We start from the raw sequence: 24733 nt of genomic DNA on the forward strand, positions 1-24733 counted from the left end.
ACTCCTTTTCCTATTTGGAACCCGTCTGTTGTTCCATGTCCGGTTCTAACTGTTGCTTCTTGACCTGCATACAGATTTCTCAAGAGGCAGGTCAGATGGTCTAGTATTCCCATCTCTTTCAGAATTTTCCGTAGTTTATTGTAATCCACACAGTCAAAGACTTTGGCATAGTCAATAGAGCAGAAGTAGATGTTTTTCTGGAATTCTCTTGCTTTTTCAATGATCCAGCAGATGTTGGCAATTTGATCTCTGGTTCCTCTGCCTTTTTGAAAACCAGCTTGAACATTAGGAAGTTCATGGTTCACGTACTGTTGAAGCCTGGCTTTGAGAATTTTGAGCATTACTTTACTAGCGTGTGAGATGAGTGCAATTGTATGGTAGTTTGAACATTCTTTGGCGTTGCCTTTCTTTGTGACTGGAATGAAAACTGACCTTTTCCAGTCCTGTGGCCACTGCTGAGTTTTCCAAATTTGCTGGCATATTGAGTGCAGCACTTTCACAGGATCATCTTTTAGGATTTGAAATAGCTCAGCTGAAATTCCATCACCTCCACTAGCTTTGTTTGTAATGATGCTTCCTAAGGCTCACTTGACTTCACATTTCAGGATGTCTGGCTGCTTACCTGGGGGAAATTAGTGCCATGACTTGAGGTAGCTCTTTGCAGAAGTCCAAGTGATAAGATATGAGTGAGTTTGGAAGTAGATTCTTCAGCCCGCAAACCTTGAGATGACTTCAGCCCTGGTTGACAACTTGACTGCAACATCATGACAGTCTGAGCTAAGAAGCCACACTGGATTCCTGAGTTATGGAATCTGCAAGATATTAATGTCTATGATGTTGTTGTTCAGTCGCTAAGCCGAGTCTGACTCTTTGCAACCCCATGGACTGCAGCACGCCAGGCTCCTCTGTCCTCCACTGTCTCCTGGAGTTTGCTCAAATTCATGTCCATTGAGTCAGTGATACTATCTAACCATCTTATCCTCTGCTGTCCCTTCCTTCTTCTTTTGCCTTCAGTCTTTCCCAGTACCAGAGTCTTTTCCAATAAGTTGCTGATTCAGGACTGATTTCCTTTAGGATTGACTGGTTTGATCTCCTTGCAGTCAAAGGAGCTCTTAAGAGTCTTCTCCAGAACCACAATTCAAAAGCATCAGTTCTTTGATCTCAGCCGTCTTCAATATCTAGCTCTGACATCCACATATGACTACTGGAAAAACCATAGCTTTGACTAGATGGAGCTTTGTTGGCAAAGTAATGACTCTGCTTTTTAATACACTGCCTAGGTTTGTCATAGCTGAAGGTTTACAGTTAGATAAATGAGATATTACTGCTGTGTTAATTAGCTTCTAACTTTTGGGGTAATTTTTTTGGGCAGTAATTGATATTTGATAGAGATTTTTTTTCTAGTTTTTGGCTATCACAAATAGTGCTGGCTGAAGCTTCTTATATGTGTAATGTACTTATGTGGTCATCTCTTTTGGGGAATATACCTAGGAATAGAATTACTGGATCATGAGGGACTTCCTAGGTGACTCAGTGATGTAGAATCCACCTGCCAATGTAGGGGACATGGGGTTCAATCCCTTGGTTGGAAAGATCCCCTGGAGTAGAAAACAGCAACTCACTCCAGTATTCTTACCTGGAAAATTCCATGAACAGAGGAGCCTGGCGGGCTGCAAGTTCATGGGGTCTCATCAGAGTCACACGGGACTGAGCATGCACACGCAGGGTATATTATGACAACTTTAGTAGATACTGCCTTATAGTTTTCCAAAGTAGTTGTCTCAGTATATACCTCTATCAATAATATGTGTTCTTCTGCAGTCTCAGCAGCACTAGGCATTATCAGTCTTTTTAATTTAGTCATTATGGCATCTCATTTGAAAATATTTTATTTTGAGATAATTTCAGATTGAGAGAAAAGGTGCAAGAGCAGTATACAAAACTTCCATTTTCTCTTTTCCTAGAGTCCCTAATTTTTAATGTTTTACCACATTTCTCTCTGTCTCTAATGTATATGATGATTCTTTATCTGAGAACAAGTTGGAGAACAATGACCCATCCCTTAAATACCACAGTGTATTTCCCCCAAATAAGAGCACTTTCTGATATAATTGTAACCAACCAGAGTCAGAAAATCAACACTGATACAGGGTCCATAGACCCTGTTAAAATTTTGACAGTTATCCCATTCTCTCCCTCTTTTTTTCTGGTCTAGAGTCCAATCCAGTATAATGTTGCATTTATTTGTCATGTCTGTTTAGGCTCTTGCAACCTAGAATAGTTCCTTAACGTTTCGCTGTTTTTTGTGACCTTAACAGTTTTAAAGTCTGTACACGTTTCATTCTGTTAGCACTATTGACTGGGGCTTGTCTGACTCTTCTCATGTCTAGACTCGCCATGCGTTCTTGGCAGGAGGAACCTCTGAACTGGTGCCGCGCTCATCTCAGTGAATCACATCAGGAAACATGTGTTGTCAACCTGTCCCATTGCTAATGAGGTTAGCCATAATCACCCGACTAAGTTGCTACAGTACTATTAAATTTCTCTAGTGTGAAGTCATCATTTTCCCATTTGTAATTTAATAGTGTTTTCTGGGGAGAGAGTCCCAAGACTATTCCAATATCCTGTTCCTCATCAAACCTTACCAATCTTAGTATCCATTGATGACTCCTGCCTAAATCAGCCACCAATATCATGGTTGCCACATGTTGATTTTTAAAAGTCCATCATTCTTTCTACATGATTAGAGAACATTCAATCATCAGAAAGCTCTTTCCCTTCTTTCTTATTCACTCATTGATTCATTCATTTATTTATATCAGTATGGAATGAATCAATGGATCATGGATGTACTATGTTAGTCAATGCATTAAGATCTGGTACTGTCATTATCATAATGATTAGATTTTTCCAGTTTTGGCTAGTGAGAACTCACTCAAGCTGACTCCCATGTCCTTTGCACATATCAAAGTGTTCTTTGAGCACTTGCTTATTTTCTGATACAATAGAATGTTCCAAACTAATTTATGCCCTAGTCCTGGAATCAGTTATTTCTCCGAGGAACCCTGGTTCCTTTTATTTATTTTTTATTATTATTATTTTTTAATATTTTTTTTATTTTTCAGTGGGTTTTGTCATACATTGATATGAATCAGCCATAGAGTTACACGTATTCCCCATCCCGGTCCCCCATCCCACCTCCCTCTCCACCCGATTCCTCTGGATCTTCCCAGCCCAACAGGCCCGAGCACTTGACTCATGCCTCCCACCTGGGCTGGTGGTCTGTTTCACCACAGATAATATACATGCTGTTCTTTCGAAACATCCCACCCTCCCCTTCTCCCACAGAGTTCAAAAGTCTGTTCTGTACTTTATTTTTTATTATTTTAAAATTAATTTTTGTTGGGAATGTAGTTGATTTACAGTGTTAGTTTATGCTGTAAGGTGAATCATTTTATATATATATATATATATATATATATATATATATATATCCACTCTTTCTTAGATTCTATTCTCATATAGGTCATTACAGAGTGCTGAGTAGAGTTCCCTGTGCTATACAGTAGGTTCTTATTAGATATCTGTTTTATATCTAGTAGTGTTTACATGTCAGTCCCAATCTTCTAATTTATCCCTCCCCTGCCCTGGTTTCTTTTAGTGGAGAATGGTATTTAGAAACCAAGATCTTGGTGTTTAGTATGCTTATAACTATGTATCACAAGCATCCACTGATTATTTCTATCTATCCATCCAGTCTTCTTTCATCTATTTATTGTATCAAGTATGAGTTCACACCAACATCTCCAATTCCAATCCAATACCTCTAGTTTTTTTCTAGTGTTCCTCCATTCCAAATGTGTAAATTCCTCCTCAGGCTCTGTAAACTGGGCTCTCATCATCATATATTTGCTTATTTCTCATTGTTCATAACCAGTCTCCCAACCACAAAGACTGCCTTCTCGGCTGACCTTCTTCTTGGTCCTGCCAGCTTCTCAGTCCCAGCCCTGATGCCATCTCCTTGGCCAGCGTCTGCTTTAGTTTGTGCTTTCCCCTGTGGCTGTTTTGGCAGCCACACTGCCACCTTCAAAGGATCAACAAGGGAGGCAGGGAAGAAGGGAGAGGGAGAGCCATCCTGTTATTTTAACTCTTAGGCCAACATTTTATTGATAGGGCTCCTTAATGAGAATTCAACTTTCTTTAGGAACTTATACCCTCTGGGTTTGGCCCCTTTAGAATCCCAGGGTGCTGGTTTATTTAAGGATTTAAAGTGACTAGCTGAACTGAACTGAACAGTTGCAGGATTAAGCCTTGTTTGCTGAGAATAGGGGAAAGAGAAACAGCAGCAGCAGGTAGGGAAGAAAATGTGGTGAAGGATAAATAATCACCACTCCTGTTGGGCCTTAGAGCTCAAGTCAGTTTTATAGTGAGAATGGGGCAGGAGCACTGATAGGAACCAGAGTGTGAACTTGTCATAGGAAGGCTGGGTTTGGTTGGAGTGAGGATGTAAGATAGGTTTTCAGGTCTATCCTGAAGTGAAATGCACATTTTAGGATGATTTTGGAATCAACTTGGTCTTCCCAGATGCCTAGTGGTCAGGCTAGAACTTGCAAGCAGCTTTAAATTTCCAGACCCCTCAGCCAGGCTGGAGTCCGAATGGCCTCTGGAGGGCAGAGGAGCACTGTGTGATCCTCCTCAACTTAAACCTGGTCTAACTACTTTCATTGCCTTGTTTATTAGCAAACTTATAGAACTCCTTGGCAGACTCTCTTCCACATTTTTGTCTAATAAACTAGAAAGAATAAGAGCTGGATGGTCTGGGATCAAACTCAGACAAGTTAAGTGATGTTTATATAATGTTATGAAGTTATATACATGAGATGTTTTGGCTCATATGTGTAAACAGGTGATAGTAATTAACAAGTTCATGAATCAGAGTAATGTTAAGTACAATGATTTATTTGTTATAGTTGTTACTGACAGTCTGAAAAGATGTAGTTTGAATTTCTAACAGTGGGAGATAACTGGCCAGGTCCCACATTTCTGGCTGCGTAGAACAGTGGCTAGGCTTGGAAGCATCTCGGATTGCCTGGGTATGTATCCTGATAGCACTTCTTACTAGATGTGTGACTTTAGGCATGTCAGTTACCTTTTCTGTGCTTTAGTTTCCTCATCTGTAGAAGTACTATCTGGGGCTCTCTTGAGGTTTTTATTTTATTTCATAAGAAAAATTATTTATTTGACTGTGCTGGGTCTTAGTTGGTGCACACAGGATCTGCAGTCTTCATCATGGCATGCAGGTTCTTTAGGTGCAGCTTGTCAGATTTAGTTCCTTGACCAGGAACAGAATCTGCATTGGGATTCTCCCTGCATTGGGAGCACGGAGTCTTAGCCACTGGACCCCCAGGAAAGTCCTCAACACACAATTCTTAGATTGGTTCCTGCATATGAGAAGCACCCAATAAAGATCAGTTTGCAGTTGTGATTGTTATTATCATTTTAAGCTGCAGATTCATTCTTAACTAAAAAAATTCCGTAACAAATTGTTTTGATTCTCCTATCAACATCGTGAGCTTATTTACTACTAAAAATGTAGAGAGATCACCTCTATTTGCTTCTCCATTAGTTTGAAATAGATGAGATTGAGTTAGTCTATTTTAGAAAAATAGCTGGTTGGGTTCAGCTGCAGTTTTCTTCAGTTCCATTTATGTTTTCATCATTACCTCCCCAGGAAGCTGGAACTGCTTTCATAGGTACCAATGTTCCACTAATCTGAACCAGTGTCTGCTGACAGCTTTTCAATCATTGTGGTCTATTCAGTTCTTTTTACTCTAGAGGAATTTCTCTGCCAAGCAAAACTGAACCGAGCAATTTCAAACTTGTACTTAACACCCATTAAAAAAAATCCTCTTGTTATTGAAGAAAGAGTGAGTGATGTTGGGTGGAACTCTGAATTGGGAGCCAGAAGGTCAAAATTCAAGTTTCAACTCTGCAGCTACTTGCAAATATGTATTGTGTGTCTTTCTGAACGTGAAGCAATATGCCTGCCAAGCATTGAAGGGATTCAAAGAAAGGATTCAAACAAGAGGACTTTCTTCTCAGAGTCTTACAACCTAGCTGGAATAACAAAGCAGCTGTGATAGGAGGCTGAATGAAATACATGCAGAATCCAGCATCCTGAAGTACTCTGGAGGAAAGAACGAAATTGAAATAAGGGCTTGGGGGAAGGGTGCCCTGGGCAGTCAGTGACTCTTCCGCCCATTTTTTTTTTTGTATCAATAAGTCTAGAAACCCGGGAACTATATTCACCAAATGCCCTTGCTCTCATGGTTCTAGCTGCAGTTTGTGTTCTGCCAATGACAGTACTTGGCAAGAGTGGAAAGCAGAAGAGAAGCCCAAGATATTTACCCCCTTCTCTTTTGGCAGTGTTGGTAGGTGGATGTATGGGCTTCCTGGACGTGAGTTTTCACACTGGCAGTGGTGCTCCCCAACTGATTCTGGGCTGTGAGGTCTGTATGAGTAGTAGCTTCTAGCAGATTCCTAGAAGCAGCAGTTCTGGGAAGAGCAGTTCCTCATTCAGTGCTCACTCTCTAATAAAACTAGGTTTCTGGAATGACATGCTCTTTTCCACCTCTGAGTCTTTACTCATCTGTTACCCATGCTGTCTTCCTTCCCACCTCCTTTGTATTTTATTCATCTTTATGGCCCAGCAACTCGTAATTGATTGTTGCATATCAAGTAACCAATCAATATTTTTTGTATGAGTAGATGAAGGAATGAATGAAAGAAAAGGAGAAGTTACAGGCTTAGGCAGATTATAAATGGAATGGAGGTGGTGAACATGGTGGAGAGGCTAGGATATGAAGAGACAAAGCAGAGTAATAATGGAAAGGGTTGGGAAAAGGATAAATGGAAATGTGACCCTTCACTAGAATAAGGTCATTGGGTTTTTAATTATCTAGTATATATGAAAAAAGATAAAGCACCATGGTTTGCTAACTATGTGAGAGTCTGTTAAAGGCCTAGGAAGTTCCTGGCGGTCCAGTGGTTCAGACTCAGTGCTTTCACTGCTGAGGGCCGGCCAGGTCCAATCCCTGGTTGGAGAACTAAGATCCTGCAAGCTGAACTGCGCAGTCAGAAAAAAAAAAAAAAAAAAGGCCAAAGGTAAGATGGCTGAAGAAATGAATCTGTGGGAAGAATGAATTGTCTGGTGGTCAACTGATGTGAAGATGACCTAGAGAATGTAAAAAAGGAGATTTCAAACAGGAAGACAGATTCTATATATGAATGGTGGGAAAGATTTAGGTTGTGGTGGTTTAGTCACTAAGTCGTGTCCTACTTTTGCAACCCCATGGACTGTAGCCTGCCAGACTCCTCTGTCCATGGGATTTTCCAGGCAAGAATACTGGAATGGATTGCCATTTCCTTCTCCAGAGGATCTTCCCAACCCAGGAATCGAACCCAGGTCTCCTCCTTGCACTGCAGGCAGATTCTTTACTAACTGAGCTATGAGGGAAGCCCTGATTTAGGTAGAGTAGGGCATAATATTTGTGTGCATCCCACCCCAATGTTCATCGCAGCACTGTTTATGATAGCCAGGACATGGAAGCAACCTAGATGCCCATCAGCAGACGAATGGATAAGGAAGCTGTGGTACATATACACCATGGAATATTACTCAGCCGTTAAAAAGAATTCATTTGAATCAGTTCTAATGAGATGGATGAGACAGGAACCCATTATGGATGAAACTGGCTTACTTCATTATACAGAATGAAGTAAGCCAGAAAGATAAAGACCAATACAGTATACTAATGCATATATATGGAATTTAGAAAGATGGTAATGATGACCCTATATGCAAAACAGAAAAAGAGACACAGATGTACAGAACAGATTTTTAGACTCTGTGGGAGAAGGCGAGGGTGGGATGTTTCGAGAGAACAGCATTGAAACAAGTATACTATCAAGAGTGAAGCAGATCACCAGCCCAGGTTGGATGCATGAGACAAGTGCTCGGGGCTGGTGCACTAGGAAGACCCAGAGGGATCGGGTGGAGAGGGAGGTGGGAGGGGGGACCGGGATGGGGAATACATGTAACTCCATGGCTGATCCATGTCAATGTATGGCAAAAACCACTACAATATTGTAAAGTAATTAGCCTCCAACTAATAAAAATAAATGAAAAAAAATATTTGTGTGCATCTGTGCTAAGTTGCTTCAGTGGTGTCCCACTTTTTGCGACATCATGAACTGTAGCCCACCAAGCTCCTCTGTACATGGGATTCTCCAGGTAAGAATACTGGAGTGGGTTGCCATGCCCTGCTCCAGGGGATCTTCCAGAACCGGGTATCGAACTTGCGCCTCCTGAGGCTTCTGCATTGCAGGCAGATTCTTTACTGCTGAGCCACCTGGGAAGCCCAATAGTTTGTATAGTGCTTTACAGTACTAAAAGCGCTTCTCAGGTGCATTATCCTTTTGTATCCTCAGCAGCCCTGTGAGAAAAGTGGACTGTGTGTGTTAAGTTGCTTCAGTTGTGTCTGACTCTTTGCAACTCTATGGACTGTGGCCTTCCAGGCTCCTCTTTTCATGGAATTCTCTAGGCAAGAATACTGGAGTGGGTTGCCATTTCCTTCTCCAGGGCATCTTCCCAACCCAGGGATGAAACCCTCATTTCTTATGTCTCCTGCATTGGCAGGCGTGTTCTCTACCACTAGCGCCTCCTGGGAAGTGTGAGAAAAGTATATACTATTAATAAAAATGGAAGTTTGCTTGGAAAAGCTATATATCTATTATGGAAAATGAAAATATATAGGTCACAAAAGAAAAGAATAGAAATCACTCAAAGCCATCTTTGTTAACATCTTGATGATGGCCTCTCAGAGCTTTTCTATGCCTGTGTATGCTGTGATGAGTCTGTCAGTCATGTCCAACTCTTTGCGACCCCAAGGACTGTAACCCGCCAGGCTCCTCTGTCCATGGGGTGCCGGGGTCCAGCCTTGGCAGGATCCAGGGGATACCCTCAGGATGAACGGCGTTGGCGAGAGAGAGAGAGACACGTGAGACCATCCTTGATAGGGCCAAGCCTGCGAGGGAGGGAGGGAGAGAGAGAGAGAGAGAGAGAATGACCAGACGGGGGTGTTTGCAGGGTCTGGCAGAGTCTGGCCATCCTTTATTTTTTTACCGTAGCTTTTATATCCTAAGTTAGTACATTTCTAAGGGGAAGATAGTTTAACATTACGTCAGCTCGTCCTTCAGGAAACCAGGGTGTTTTCTGCATACTTCTTTGTTTATGAGGGTCTTGTACATTATCATCTGGCCTGGGGGCCTATTAACATTTTATGCAGGTCAGGTGAATGCAAACCTATTTTCTGTTTCTATGGTGACTGAAAGGTAGCAGTCTCTTAGGGCAACAGTACAGAGTAGAAGTATAACCTTGTTAACACAAAAATTAATCCTTCTGCAGAAGTTGTCAGTTACGTTTACCTAAGAAGTTTACCCTACACTGACTCTGCGACTTTGGTGAGGCAGCTTCTGCCTAGCACTCCTGGCTGACAATTAACAACCATCTCATTGTTACCATTAGGGCTAAGTTCTTATTTCTCTAGATCTTTAACTATATTAACAATGGTTTCTATAACACAACCCTAGCACATTAAAAGCAAAAACACAGCAAGCAAAACACAGCAAGCAAACGTCAACCCAATAACCACCTTTAGAATAATTTTTCTTATGTTTTCTAATAGGACTCCTCCACCCCTCAAAAAGGCTCTATGTCTATTAGCGCTTTTATATAATCAGGTTCTTTATGCTATTTTATGATTAGGGTAATATAAGCAATCATGCATATTAGTACCAAGGGCATAAATGCATTTGGCTAACAAACTACCAGCAAAGGAGTTTAAATTAAAACGCTCCTTTCATCCTGGATAATCTCATAAGATACCACCACCCGGGAAACTTATTGATTAAAGTTTTAAATTGATTCTTATTTGGAAAGAGGTCGGGGAAGGCCTTCTGCCTGTGTCACAGAAATTAGGGAGTAGTCTATTGAAGCAAGCATCAGAAAGACAGATATCATCTTTAAGGTGAGCGCCGGGGGCAGCTTTTCTGAATCCCTGAAAACCTGATCCGCCTTGCCTGTCACGTTTTCTCCTCATGACCTTGTCATGGGTGGGATCTCGTGAGCTGGCCTTTTCGAAACCCCTGAAAACCTGATCTGCCTTGCCCGTCAGGTTTTCTCCCTTATGACCTTGTCATGGGTGGGATCTTGTGTGCCGGCTCCCGGCAATGGGGATTCTCCAGGCACGAATCCTGGAGAGAGTTGCCATGCCCTCCTCCAGGGGATCTTCCTGACCCAGGGATCGAACTAGGGTCTCTTGCATTGCAGGCGGATTTTTTACCAGCTGAGCTACCAGGGAAGCCCCTTTCTATGTCTATTTATTTCTAATAAAAAAATGGATTATTATATACTTTAGCTTATTTTTAAGCTTGCTTTTTTTAACTTAGGGCATTGTGAACATATTTTCATGTCATTAACTATTCCCCTGTGCATGATTATTAATGACTGTATAACATCCCATTATCTGTTAAGTAAATTATAGTATAAACCAGTCATTTTTTGCTAGCATTTGGCTGACTCCAGTTTTTTACTTTTGTTTAAAATGTTATCCTTTTAGTTAAGTTTGTACACATTATCTTCAATTATGTCCTTAGGATCAGTTCAGTTCAGTCGCTCAGTCATGTCTGACTCTTTGCGACCCTGTGGACTGCAGCACGCCAGGCTTATCTGTCCATTGTCAACTCCCGGAGCTTACGCAAACTCATATCCATCGAGTCAATGATGCCCTCCAACCATCTCATCCTCTGTTGGCCCTTTCTCCTCCTGCCTTCAATCTTTCCCAGGATCAAGGTCTTTTCAAATGAATCAGTTCTTCGCATCAGGTGGCCAAAGTATTGGAGTTTCAGCTTCAGCATTAATCCTTCCAATGAATATTCAGGACTGATTTCCTTTAGTGTATATTGGTTGGATCTCATTACAGCAAGGGACTCTCAAGAGTCTTCTCCAACACCACAGTTCAAAAGCATCAATTCTTCTGCACTCAGCTTTCTCTAGAGTTCAACTCTCACATCCATACATGACTACTGGAAAAACCATAGTTTTATCCTTAGGATAACTACCTTAAAGTGTGTTGAATGAACAGATGCACAGCCGAGAGCAGAGAATTATCTTTTATGGACTCTCTGAGAGGCCAAACTAAGAGTCTGGAGTGGAGAAGAGTTTGTCAAAATTTGGAGTGGAGGAAGGTTTATTGCAAGGCCAAGCAAGGAGAATGGGGAGGCTAAAAAGATCCAAACTCTCCAATGGGTTTCAGGGAAGCTTTTATTAAATTGGAGGTATAGTGGGTCTACCATGTTGTTTCTGATATACAGCAAAGTAATTCAGTTATGCATATATATTTTTTCAGATTCTTTTCCACTACAGGTTAATACAAGATACTGAATATAGCTCCCTATGCTAGCTATATAGTAGGGCTTCCCAGGTACAGAGTGGTAAAGAATATGCCTGCTAATGCGGGAGATGTGGGTTTGATCCCTGGGTCGGGAAGATCCCTTGGAGGAAGAAATGGCAGGCTGCTTTAGTATTTTGCCTGGAAAGTCCCATGGACAGAGAAGCCTTACAGGCTACAGTCCATGGTAACTGAGCGCACAAGCACATGTGAAATAGGACCTTGTTTGTCTATTTCGTGTAAAGCGGTGTGTGTGAATCCCCAGCCCCCTCTCCTCTTTCCCCTTTGGTAACCATAAGTTTCTTTGCTTTTCTTATTTATTTATAGCTGTGCTGGGTCTTCCTTGCTGTGTGTGGGCTTTCTCTAGTTGTGGCAAGTGGGGGCTTCTCTTTATTGCGGTTCATGGGCTTCCCATTGTGATGGCTTCTGTTGTTGTGGAGCCTAGGCTCTGGGCACCCAAGAGCCCAGTGGCACATGGGCTCGGTAATTGTGGCTCAAGGGTTCAGCTGCCCCTTGGCGTGTGGGATTCTCCCGGACCAGGGATCGAATCTGTGTCCCCTGCAGCAGCAGGCAGACTCTTCAACACTGGATCACCAGGGAAGTCCCCATAAGTTTTTTTTTCTATGTCTGTGAGTCTATTTCTATTTTGTAAATAAGTTCACTTGTATTTTAGAGTCCACATATAAGTAATACCTGTAAGTAAGTAGTATTTGTCTTTTTCTTTCTTAGTATGATAATCTCTAAGTCTATCCATGCTGCTGCAAATGGCAGTATTTAATTTTTTATGACTAATATTCCTTTGTATATATATATCACATCTTCTTTATACATTCATCTGTCAATGGACATTTAAATTGCTTCCCCGTTTTGGCTATTGTAAATATGGCTGCTGGGAACATTGGGGTGCATGTATCTTTTTGAATTAGAGTTTTCTCTGGATATATGCTCAGGAGGGAATTGCTGCTTCATATGGTAACTTTTAGTTTTTTAAAGGAAACTTCATATTTTCCTCCATAGTGGCTGTACCAATTTATATTCCCACCAACAGTTTTTGAGGGTTCCCTTTTCTCCACACTCTCTCTAGCATATATTATTCGTAGACTTTTTGATGATGGCCATTCTTACTGGTGTAAAGTGATACTGCATTGTAGTTTTGATTTGCATTTCTCTAGTAGGGATGTTAAACATCTTTTCATGTGCCTATTGATTATCTGTATCTTTGGATAAATGTCTATTTAAGTCTTCTGCCCATTTTTTGATTGGATCATTTGTTTTTTGATATTGAGCCGTATGAGCTGTTTGTATGTTTTAGAAATTAAGCCCTTGTCAGTCACATCATTTGCAAATATTTTCTCCCTTTCTATCTGTTATATTTTAATTCTCCAAAGAACTGGTTTGCTGCCTGAATATTAAGGGATTGTTTTGCCCCACCATATTTTCTTTTATTTGCTTTTTTAGTATCAATGGGATTTCCAACTAAACTGAAATTCAGAGTTCTAGGTTCTAGAATTTTAGGGTTTAATTTATCATGCATTCAAAAGCTTGCATAAGGCACTTAACAAAGGTCCTCTTTCTGAATTCACTGGCTAAATCCAGAGCAAATCTCTGTGATCATCTTTATTGGCCCAAATATTGCTCCCAGTCTTTACTTTACATTGTGCAGGCCTAGGTGTCCATGGGGTCACAAAGAGTTGGACATGACTTAAGTGACTAAACCACCACCACCAGGTAACCCTATTGATTTCCTTTAGTGTGCTTAATTATATTTTCCTGATGATCAGATTCATATGCCCTGTGTTATAGAGGCAGAAAAGCTCTCTCCAATAAGATGTAATGTCTATTGCACAATATAATTATGCAAAAGAGATGTAACCATCTTATATAAAGTCCATTTAAATATACCAATATTCATAAGCTTTTATCTCAATTCTATCAGCTTTTATACTTTTAACCTTATTCTCCATTAAGATCCCATCAACAAATTTTACTCTTACAAGGAGTCCAGAAACCATCCTTTTTATCTTGACCATTTTATCCGTTTTGTATAATAAGGCTCTGGGGTCCCCAGTGAGAGGTTAACCAACTCTTTGGTTAACCAAAGAGTTAATTTTTTCCACTTAATTGTTAAAAACTTTTTCTTAATTTTTTTTACTTGATTAATTGGCCCAAGAAATTATTGGCCAGGTAGTTCATAATTTTCTTCCAGTCTTTTAAATATAAATATATATTTAAACTGGGGTGAATAGAGTAGATTTGTTTGGGGTCTTTTAAAGTTGGCATTGGGTTGTGTTCCATGTGCCTGCAAGCCTTGTAGTTGCCCAGCCTCAAGAGACTGAAGAAAGAGCCTCAAGATAGTGACAAGAGACATAATGATTTAATAGACAGGAGATCTTACATACCTGAAATAAGTTCCTGAAGTGACACCCCACTGTGTGTGGCAGGTAGGACACAACAGCAGTCTTTGCTACTGGGGGTGGAAGGAGGCTACCATTTATAGGTGGAATTTGTATTGGATTGGCTTATCAGTTACCAGGGAAACCAGAAAATGGGGCACATCCCTCATAGCCCCTCAGGTTAACAACTATTAGGAAGGCAGATGTTTTCCTTCCTAGCAGGTGGAGCCTTTCTGGTCTAAGGGGTAAGGAGGTTCGTGTGAGTAGGGTACAGGTAAAGCAGACTGGTCAATTGGGGAGGCACAAAATCAGGGGAGGTCAATCAGGGGAGGCACTGGTCAGTCAGTATAGGCACCACCATCTTGAATGGACTGACCACACAGTGAGGGACCAATAGAGGGTCCCTTTGACCCATACGAACTTAGGTAGCATTGTGTCAAAACTTTTTTTTTTTTTTTAATTTTATTTTATTAGTTGGAGGCCAATTACTTCACAACATTTCCGTGGGTTTTGTCTTACATTGACACGATTCAGCCATAGAGTTACACGTATTCCCCATCCCGATCCCCCCTCCCACCTCCCTCTCCACCTGACTCCTCTGGGTCCTCCCAGTGCACCAGGCCGGAGCACTCGTCTCATGCATCTCACCTGGGCTAGTGATTTAAAACTTTTTGTTTTTAATCCTATTAACATCTATTTTACTTATTCCATTTCTTTTTTTTTTTTTTCACTAATGACAATTTATTATAATTTGTTGGAAGCACACAGGTTGATTTTGGTTAAACCAGAACTATGTCCATATAGAAGTGGGCAATAATAGGTAGCCATTCTATGGAGAACTTGTGCACTTAGTCATCATCCTCACTCTGTTTTTAGTTTCTTGATTGACTGCTTGTGCCGCTCAATCTCCTTTGCATGATGAGAGATCTCATTTTCACAGTGTTTCTTCAAGGCAGCCAGCTGTTCTTTAGCACGAGCTCTGAAGTATTATTCCTCTTCGGCCTGCTCTCTTTTCCCGAAGGCCCCATCGGTGTCCCGGACCGTACCCGCACTGGACCTAACATTATCTGCTGGTTCCGCTTCGGCCTTGCGTTGTCCAGACGCTCCAGACGGCTTGCCGGGTAAGCGCAGCCAACGCTGTGGCTGCCATTGCTGTCAGTGAAGCACCCCTTATTCCATTTCTTAATTATCATCTAAAAATTTTTATACTTTTGTGATGAGTTCTTTTAAAATTTCCACCTTATTGGGAAAAAGTCTCTAGACTTAAGTTTTTTCTTACTTCCCTCCTAATAAACCTAGTTAATATTAATTACCCTAATTTTTTTTATTAGCGTCAATAAGACTCGTTGAGCAGACGCACAGACCACAAATAAAGATTCTTAAGCCATTTTTTCCAGATTAAAGGAGTTCTTAGGTTAACCATTATATATATATTTTCCCACTATCTAACTTGTTTTTTTCCCACCAATAAAACAGCTGTTTATGATGAGAGCTCTTTAAAAATTTACCAGTTTAGAAGTTTCTCCAGTTTAAATGATCCATCCTCTGGCCATTGATGAAATATATCTTAATAGTGAATCAAACCAATAAGATAAAAGAGGTGTCCCTGCAAGAGATCACGAAGGATGCCACTGATACAAGATCCAGAAAATTTATTCCCCAGGATAGTCTAAGAAAGGGAAGAATTTCACTGTATAGCTGATGCAATGATAAGAAGTCCCTGAGAGCTGGCACAGTCAGAAAAAAGACTGCTCAGAGTCCCGGTCTGTTCAGTTGGCTGTCAAATGTACAAAATATGTGTACCTTCCACATGGCAGAGGAAGGTTCTCAAAATATAACACACACAGACACAATTAAGATATAGAAGAGTTCCATAACTCCCCCCAGTTTTCCCTCCTCTTTGGAACCCATTCCCTTTTCCTGTCCTCAGCCCCTGGTAACCATCAATCTGATCTCTGTACTGTTTGCCTTCTCCAGACTGTCTCGTCAATGGAATCATGCAGTATATAGTCTTTAGTGTCTGGCTTATTCCACTTAGCAATTGCTTTTGAGATGAATCCATATTTCTGCCTGTATCATTAGTTACAACTTTTTATTGCTGAGTAGCATTCCATGGGGTTTCCCAGGTGGTTCAGTGGGTAAGAATTCGCCTGCACTGCAGGAGACGCAGGCAGACATGGATTTGATCCCTAGGTCCGGATGATGCCCTGGAGGAGGGCATGGCAGCCCACTCCAGTATTCTTGCCTGGAGAACCCCATGGACAGAAGAGCCTGGTGGGCTACAGTTCATAGGTTGCAAAGAGTCAGACACGACTGAAGCAACTGAACGTGCACGCAAGCACAGCATTCCGTGGATTGTTGGAGGAAGGGAGACCCCTTCCAGGGCCCGAGACCGGGCTCTAACCCTTGGAAATGAGTTGTCTGAGAAGACACACATGCTGACAAAGCAAGAGACTTTACTGGGAAAGGGTGCCTGGAGGAGAGCAGGAGGGGAAGGGAACCCAGGAGGACTCTGCCACATGGCCTGCAGTCTCGCGTTTTATGGTAATGGGATTAGTTTCTGGGTTGTCTCTGGCCAGTCATTCTGACTCAAGGTCCTTCCTGGTGGCGCATGCATTGCTCCACCAAGAAGGATTCCAGCGAAGATTCTGTTCTGTAGGACACGTAGCATCTCCTTTTACCCTTTCTTGAATACTTCTGGTTAGTGGTAGCTTGTTAGTTCTGTGTTCCTTGCCAGGGTCTCCCGTCGTAAAGAACTCACATGAATGGTTACTATGGTGCTTGGCCAGGGTGGGGGGTTTCAGTCAGTGTTTTTCCCTAACAATATGGGTATCCCCATTTATTTATCTTTTCACTGGTTGACATTTGGGTTGTTTCCACGTTAGGGCTATTTTTGAGTAAATTTCTATGAACACTTGCATACAAGTCTTTGAGTAGACATGCTCTTTTAATTTCCTCTTGGTAAACATCTAAAGGTGGGATTGCTAGATTATGTGGTAAGTGTATATTTATCTTTATTAAAGACTGTCGAACATTCCTACTGGCAACATAAGAGCTCCAGACTCTTTAAGGATCCTTCACATACATATACTCTACTTTTCCTACCATAATAGGTCATTTTTGAGAGGATCCTTTTTACTGTGAAAGCTCAGAAAAGGTTTTGTAGGGTGTTTCAGTTACTCACTGTAATGGTTAACGTAACAGACTGCACCATTAAGAAGCTCTCATGTTTAGAAATAAAGACTATCCAACCCCAATCCTCTTTTTCTTTGTTACTCATTACTCCTGAATTTTCTTTACCCTCTTTTTAAAAATATTCGTTTGGCTGTACCAGGTCTTAGGTGCAGCATGTGGGATCGAACCAGCCCCCTGCATTGGGAGTGCAAAGTCTAGCCACTGGACCAACAGGGAAGTCCCTTTTCACTTTCTTCATTAGGATGACCAACATTAAAAACTTTGGCTAGCTAACTAATTATTAGTGTCAAGGACTTTTATTTTCGATATTAAAAAAAGCAAAATTCATTTCTGGGCCTCTCCTATTCATTCTTCAGTTTTTCTCATCACTCTTGAAGAAAATTCAGGAGTGTGAGTAACAGTCAGAGATAAAGAGGATTGGGATTGGATAGTATTTATCTGGGGAAGATCCCTTGGAAGAGGGCATGGCAATTCACTCCAGTACTCTCACCTGGAGAAAACATGGACAGAGGAGCCTGGCAGGCTACAGTCCATAGGGTTGCAAAGAGTTGGACATGACCAAAGTGACTTAGCACACAGTCTTTACATGTTCTCTCTGAACTTTAATTTTATAGACAGACACATTTCCTGGTGATTTATATTTCCCTTACCTTATATTTCCTTTCATTTTGATTTTTTGGAAGTCCTTTTTCTCCTTTCCTTTCCTCAGGAGTGTATCTCGCCATCGTTCTTTGCCTTTGGGATGGGTGGCTGCATCTGCCTGCATGATTCCTTACGTGGGGACAGCCAGATCTTGGCTTATTCTTGACTTTCCTGCATGCAGAGCATTTTTGCTTCTTTTTTCACATGTTTAGAAGGAAAAGAGAGAAAATTACATGATGCTCTGACTGTGTGTGTCCAGGAAAGGCCCTGTGAGCTTGAAAGCCCTGGGTTTTTATTATCCAAGCAGAAGGAGGTATTCATTTCTACTTGAATAGAAGCACACAGCTCTTTTTTAGACTGGAGCTGACTATTTTGCATAAAACAAAGAAGTTATACATTAGCATGGGGTAGCTGGCTTTTCTCAGTAGCTGTCTAACAATGACTAGAGACAATGGTTTAATTATAAGCTGCCACAGTTAAAAGACTCTTAACCCACATACAATATCTTATCAAAATTTCACCATTCCTTTGGGAAAGAGGTTTAAACTGGTTTGTGGAGCTAATGAAGAGCCTACTTTGTCTTTTCCATTTCCTTGCTGCTCTCAAAGCATCTCAAGCCTATTTCAGCTTCTGGCTTTTGCCAAAGCTGTTCCCACAGCCTGGGGTGCCTTCCCTCCTTTCTTTTACTTATCTATTATTTACTTCTCTTTCAAAGCTCTTTTCAGGCACTTCCTCCTTTAAGAAGGTTTTTGGTTTTTTTGCATCTTTACAATTTCAGTCCACTGAGCTCTACTGTCTATGGACATACATTTCTAGCGCACATAATTTAATTCAGATTATCCTTCAGTTGTATGAATTGGTGGTCTTATGGTTATTTATTTCTTCCAGAAAAGAACTATTGGAGAGTAGATACCATATCTTACTCATTTTTGCATTTCAGTCCCTAACACAGCTCATGGCAGTGCAAAATTCTGTTGAAGAAATGAGTGATTGAATGTTAGGCATATGGCAGGGACTCGATAAATAATTGTTGGTTGATTGATAAGAGGCCTTTTTAGGAAATGCTACATAACTTTGTCATGCAAGTGTATGTTCCTCGGTTCTTTGTCTCGTCACAACAAAAATTTGGAGTGACGGACATTAAAGCCCCTTGGTGGGTCACAGCTCTCGGAGGACAGACCGTGTTATAGCTCTCAGGTCTCGAACGGACCGTGTTATAGCTCTTAAATAAATCAGTGTTACAGCACAGTGTTACAGCTCTATTTATTTAGATATTAGCAGGAAAATCCATCTTCGAGGCAAGAGGGCGCGTTGATCCAAAGACGCAAAGAGAAGATGGCTCCATCGCTCGGGGGAGAGAGAGAAAAAAGGGGAGAAGAGGGCTTTGGCTCCTCTTTTTATATGTTTCTCTGTCTCTGGGCCTGTCTTATGTAAATTGGGCTTAGGCGGGAGTGTTGTCTGTTTTACCTGAGGTTCTCACTCTGGTCCTCGGACCTTCCTTTGTTCTATTTTCGCGGGCTTTCCCTTCCAGGTCTTTTAGCCACCGCCATTTTGGAATCTTTTTCCCTATTCTAACTACCTAACAACTTCATCGGCAGCATCACCATTTTAATGCTGGTTTGTACTGTCTGCAGAAGTTTAGTTAGAAACTACCTACCCTCACGTCTTCTTCCGGCAGTGACTCCTTTTCTCTCCTTCCAGTGAGTTGGACAGCAAAGGGGTAGATGACCTAAAAGAGGAGAAGATAGGGAGGATTAGAAAGGATAAACAGACAATTGGAAAATATTTTAAAATATGTCTTGCTTATGAATTTTATTCAGCTCCACAGGTTGGGAATTATATTACATTAAATGAGTACATTAAAAATGTTGGACAAATAATGAATGATTGCAAGGTCTTGTTTACATGTAAAGCCACTGAGCACAGTGCTTATTTCTAAGGATGGCAGGGTGAAGTGAGGCTCCTTTCTTCCGGTGGAGGGAGGCACACTTCACCCAGAGGGAAGCTTTCGCCTAGATATCATCCACAGAGTCAAGATTCAGGACTGTGTTTATAAAGAGAACTTGAATTAGCGTCTTAGTGTGTTTTCTCTATGCCCAATTCTCGTTTCCCCTCTCTCCAGGGTTACTCCAAGGCAGCCACTGTGATCAGCACAGGGAGGAAGGAGAGCCACTCCTTGAGCTCCTACCTGCATCCTCTTAAGGAGGAGCCTTCTGACAGGGAAAGAGCCTTTCAGACTGAAGAGCTAGCTGGATCTTTGCTCAAGTTTTTTCTCTCCAGGTTGTTGAGGTATAATATAATGATGCTGCTGCTGCTGCTAAGTCGCTTCAGTCGTGTCCGACTGTGCAACCCCATAGACAGCAGCCCACCAGGCTCCTCTGTCCCTGGGATTCTCCAGGCAAGAAGACTGGAGTGGGTTGCCGTTTTCTTCTCCAGTGCATGCTTGCATGCTAAGTCGCTTCAGTCTTGTCCAACTCTGTGCGATCCTATGGACAGCAGCCCACCAGGCTCCTCTGTCCACGGGACTCTCCAGGCAAGAATACTGGAGTGGGTTGCCATTTCCTTCTCTAAAATATAATGATAAGTCAACTCTTTTCCAAGGAACAAGCAAAGAATGATTTCACTTAACTGTTAAAACTCTGTAATATTATTGTAGGGAGGGGGCCCCATCCAGGGTCTGAGAATGGTCTCTTGTCCAACCCTCTTTCTGTGTAAGGACTGGAATTCAGGGACCCTTTAGGGGAGAAACAGGTAGGCCCAATAACAGATACTAGAACTGATGTCAATACAGAAAATGGACACTTACATAATTAACTGAAAAAATAAAAAAAAAATGAGCACGTGTAGCCACATATCTCCATAGGTTGGTGAAGCAGTTGATAATATCGGTTACAAATACATAGATGCCTGATTGACTGGCTGAATGAATGAATGAATTTATTTCATACCAAGGGAATTTGGGTTAGTTGATTTGTGGTGTGAACAAAGTTGGATACTATATACACCTTATGTCTGTAATTAACTTTCTAGTACTGAAGGCCTTAAACCCTTTACATGAGCAATGTGAAGTTTCTGAGATTTCTAAAATAGTGTGACTTACAAGTACCTAATGGAATGTTAGAGACAGCTAAAGGGTAAGCACTTCAGGAAGTGAGTTGGGCACTGAGGTAGAAGTCTGCAGTGTGGTGTAATAATAAAGTGGGAAGGAATGTTAATTTACCATTTATAATCCCTATTGCTCTATAAAAAGGGAATAGCCTAAGAATGTTTGTTGAGCAGCATGTGGGAATTAAAGCCTGGAGAAGCTGGAAAAGAACTAAATTCCCCTTTTAAGAAAGATGGTGGTGGCATCATAAAGGGACAGATAGGGAGGAACCCAGAGGCTGAGAATGCTGGAACCAGTGGGCAGAGGGATGGGAAGTATTGATCCTAAAGAGTATATTTTTATCTTTGTACATTTTTGAACTTTATATAAATGGCATCAAATTGTGTATAGTCTTTTCTGACTGCAATATTACGTTCCTGACAGTCATCCATGTTAAAATGTGTGACTATCATTCATTCATTTTCATGGCTGTATACTGTTCTATTATGTAACATTGCTTTATCGTTTACTTTGTGGAGAGACATTTGGACTGTTTTCAGTTTCTTCCCCCCAATTTCTAGAAGTGTGGCTGTGAGTGTTTTTGGACAAGTCTCTTGGACACACATGTAGAATTTCTCCAGGGTACCTGCTGGATTTGGTGGTTTTAGTAGGTTGTGGGTTATGCAGATCTTCAACTTCATTAGATAATATGAAATTGTATCAATTTATTTATTTTTGAAGTTTTAAAACTTTTATATACAAAGCGCTGCTATTGTTTCTGCATAAGGTAGCTGTGCTGGAGGATCCATTTAAAGAAGTTCAGTTAGTCCAACTTAATGAAGCCAATGTCTTTCGCGTACTGGCGGAAACTCTAGGGACACATATTGAGCAGCCTGTTTCTGGATCAGACTGAGCCGGTTTGAGCAGACCTGGCAAGAGCGAGACCTCTGGCCGAATTTTCTCAGATGGTTCCAGTAGAGGTGCTGGTGATCCATGTTGTTGTCTTGGCTTCAACAAGGCTGAAATTGTACCAATTTATAGCCTCATCAGCAATTTATGAGAGGTGACATCTTAATAATAATAGTATGTTTTGCAATTCATGAGTGTATTTCTCCTTTTATTATTAAAGCCTTTAATTTTTTCTCAGTAGTTTTATCATTTTCAGATTTGTATATTCAAGTCTTAAAAATCTTTTTTACCCCTTAAAGTATTTCATATGTTTTGGTGTTGTTGTAAATTTTTTTTTTTAATTCAATTTCTAATTGTTTATTACTAGCATATAAGGTAGTATCATAGGCTTCTCTATAAGGGCTTCCCAGATGGCTCAGTGGTAAAGAATCTGCCTGCAATGCAGGAGACGTGGGTTAGATTCCTGACTGGGGAAGATTCGGTGCGGTCCTGAGAGTCAGACAGGACTCAGTGACTAAACCACCACGACCACATGTTTCTCCACAAGAATCTGGTATTCTACAACCTTACCACACTTATTCATTAATTCTAGGAAAATTTTGGGTAGATTCCTTAGGATTTTCTACGTAGATGATTATGTCATTTGCAAACAGAGACCATTTAACTTTCTCTCAACCCTCCCTCCCTCGTGTAGTTTTTTTCCTTTTTATTGAGGTATAATTGACAAAATTGCAAGGTATTTAAAGTGTACAGAGGTGATGATTTGATAGATGTATATACTGTTAAAGGATCCCCCCTGAGTTAATTAACATATTCATCACCTTAAATATTTACCTTTTTATTTGATGAAAACATATAAGTTCTACACTCTTAGCAACTTTCAATTACACAATACAGTGTTATCAATTATATTCATTACATTATATTAGATATATACTTTATTCATCTTATAATTGAAAGTTCATAGCCTTTTAGCAACCTCTCCCTATTTTCTCCACCTCAGCCCTTGGCAACCACTTTTCTACTATCTGTTTCTATTAGTTCAACCTTTTTTTTTTTTTTAAAGAGTCCACATATAAGTGATACAATGTAATGTTTGTCTTTGGCTTATTTTACTTGACCTAATGGACTCCAGGTTCATCTATGTTGTCAAAAAGGTCAGGATAAAGGCTAAATAATAGCCCATTGTTTATATATACCACATTTTCTTTATTCATTCATCTGTTAGTAGACACTTAGGTCATTTCCATACCGTGGCTATTGTGAGTATGCTGCAGTGAACATGGGAGTACAGATACCTTTTTGAAACAATGATTTTTGTTTCCTTTGGTTGTGTATTCGGAAGTGGGATTGCAGAATTGTATACTAGTTCTATTTCTTGAGGAATCACTGTACTGTTTTCTGTGTGATAGTACCAGTTTACATTCCCACCAACAGTACACATTGTACACATCTTCTCCACAACTTTGAGAGCGTTTGTTATCTCTTTTCTTTATAGCGAGAGGCATCCTAATAGATGTGAAGGGATACCTCATTGTGGCTTTGATTTGCATTTCCTTGATAATTAATAATGTGAATCACCTTTTCATGTGCCTGTTGGCCATTTGTGAGTCTTCTTTGGATAAATGTCTATTCAAGCCCTTTGCCCATTTAAATTGGATTGTTTTATCTTTTTTGCTATGGATTTATGAGTTCTTTGTATATTTTGAATATTAACCCCTTATCAGGCATGTGGAATCTTTAGTTGTGGCATATGAACCAGGGATTGAACCTGGGTCCCCTCTACTGAAAGCAAGTTTTAGCCCTGGACCACCAGGGAAGTTCCCAAGTTTTAGTAGTTTGTCTTTCAAGAAATTTATTGATTTGATCTAAGTTGTCAAAAACATTACCATAAGTTGTTCATAATGTTCCATTATTACCTTTTAATGCCCAAGGAATCCATAGTGGTGTCTACTTGTTCCCCTTATTGGTAATTTGTGTCTTCTGTCCTTTCCCCCAACATCCTCTCAACCTCAAGTGCAGATGAGCAACTCTTCTTCCACAAGTTCCTATTAGTATCTCAGAATTGAGATTTGCTTGGCTTCACTGGTCTGATTTTAGTGATATGGCCATTCCTGAGCCAATAGCCATGGTCATGCTTTAACTGGTTGGGGATGATGTCATGCCATTTCAGTTACATGAACTGAGAGGGGAGAGGGGCTTTATTAAGATCAGGGACCTACTACTTTAAGAATGGGAAATGGATTTTAGACAGATAGTTCAGTCTAGTTCAGTTCAGTTGCTCAGTCATGTCCGACTCTGCGACCCCATCAACTGCAGCACGCCAGGCCTCCCTGTCCATCACCAACTCCTGGAGCCTACTCAAACTCATGTCCATTGAGTCGGTGATGCTGTCCAACCATCTCATCCTCTGTTGGCCCCTTCTCCTCCTACCTTCAATCTTTCCAGCATTAGGGTCTTTTTCAATGAGTCAGTTCTTTGCATCAGGTGGCTAAAGTGTTGGAGTTTCAGCTTCGGCATCAGTCCTTCCAGTGAATATTCAGGATTGATTTCCTTTAGGATGGACTGGTTGGATCTCCTTGCTGTCCAAGGGATATCTCAAGAGTCTTCTCCAACACCACAGTTCAAAAGCATCAATTCTTCTGCACTCAGCTTTCTTTATAGTCCAACTCTCACATCCATACATGACTACTGTTTTTTTATCTTCTAACATGAAGAAGTCTAAAAATTTATATAGCTAAGTTTATAAATTTATGTTTATAGTTCTATTGAAAAAACTCCATACACATCTTTTTTTAAAAAAAAAATATATATTTATTTGGCATGCTGGGTCTTAGCTGTGGCACTCGGGATCTTTCATCTTCATTGCAACTTGCAGGATCTTTAGTTGCGGTATGCACTCTCTTTTTTTAAATTTTTGGCTATGGTGGGTCTTTGTTGCTGTGTGCAGGCTTTCTCTGGTTTAGGTGAGCAGAGGCTACTCTCTTTGTAGCTGTGCC

General features: G+C 40.8%; 1 pseudogene; it reads right to left on the reverse strand.

Moving 5' to 3' along the window:
• Positions 1-21648: 21648 nt before the first annotated feature.
• Positions 21649-21829, reverse strand: LOC136172403 (small ribosomal subunit protein uS14-like; annotated as a pseudogene).
• Positions 21830-24733: the final 2904 nt, after the last annotated feature.

Source organism: Muntiacus reevesi, chromosome 7 (genome assembly GCF_963930625.1).
Source record: "Muntiacus reevesi chromosome 7, mMunRee1.1, whole genome shotgun sequence".
Taxonomy (NCBI): domain Eukaryota; kingdom Metazoa; phylum Chordata; class Mammalia; order Artiodactyla; family Cervidae; genus Muntiacus; species Muntiacus reevesi.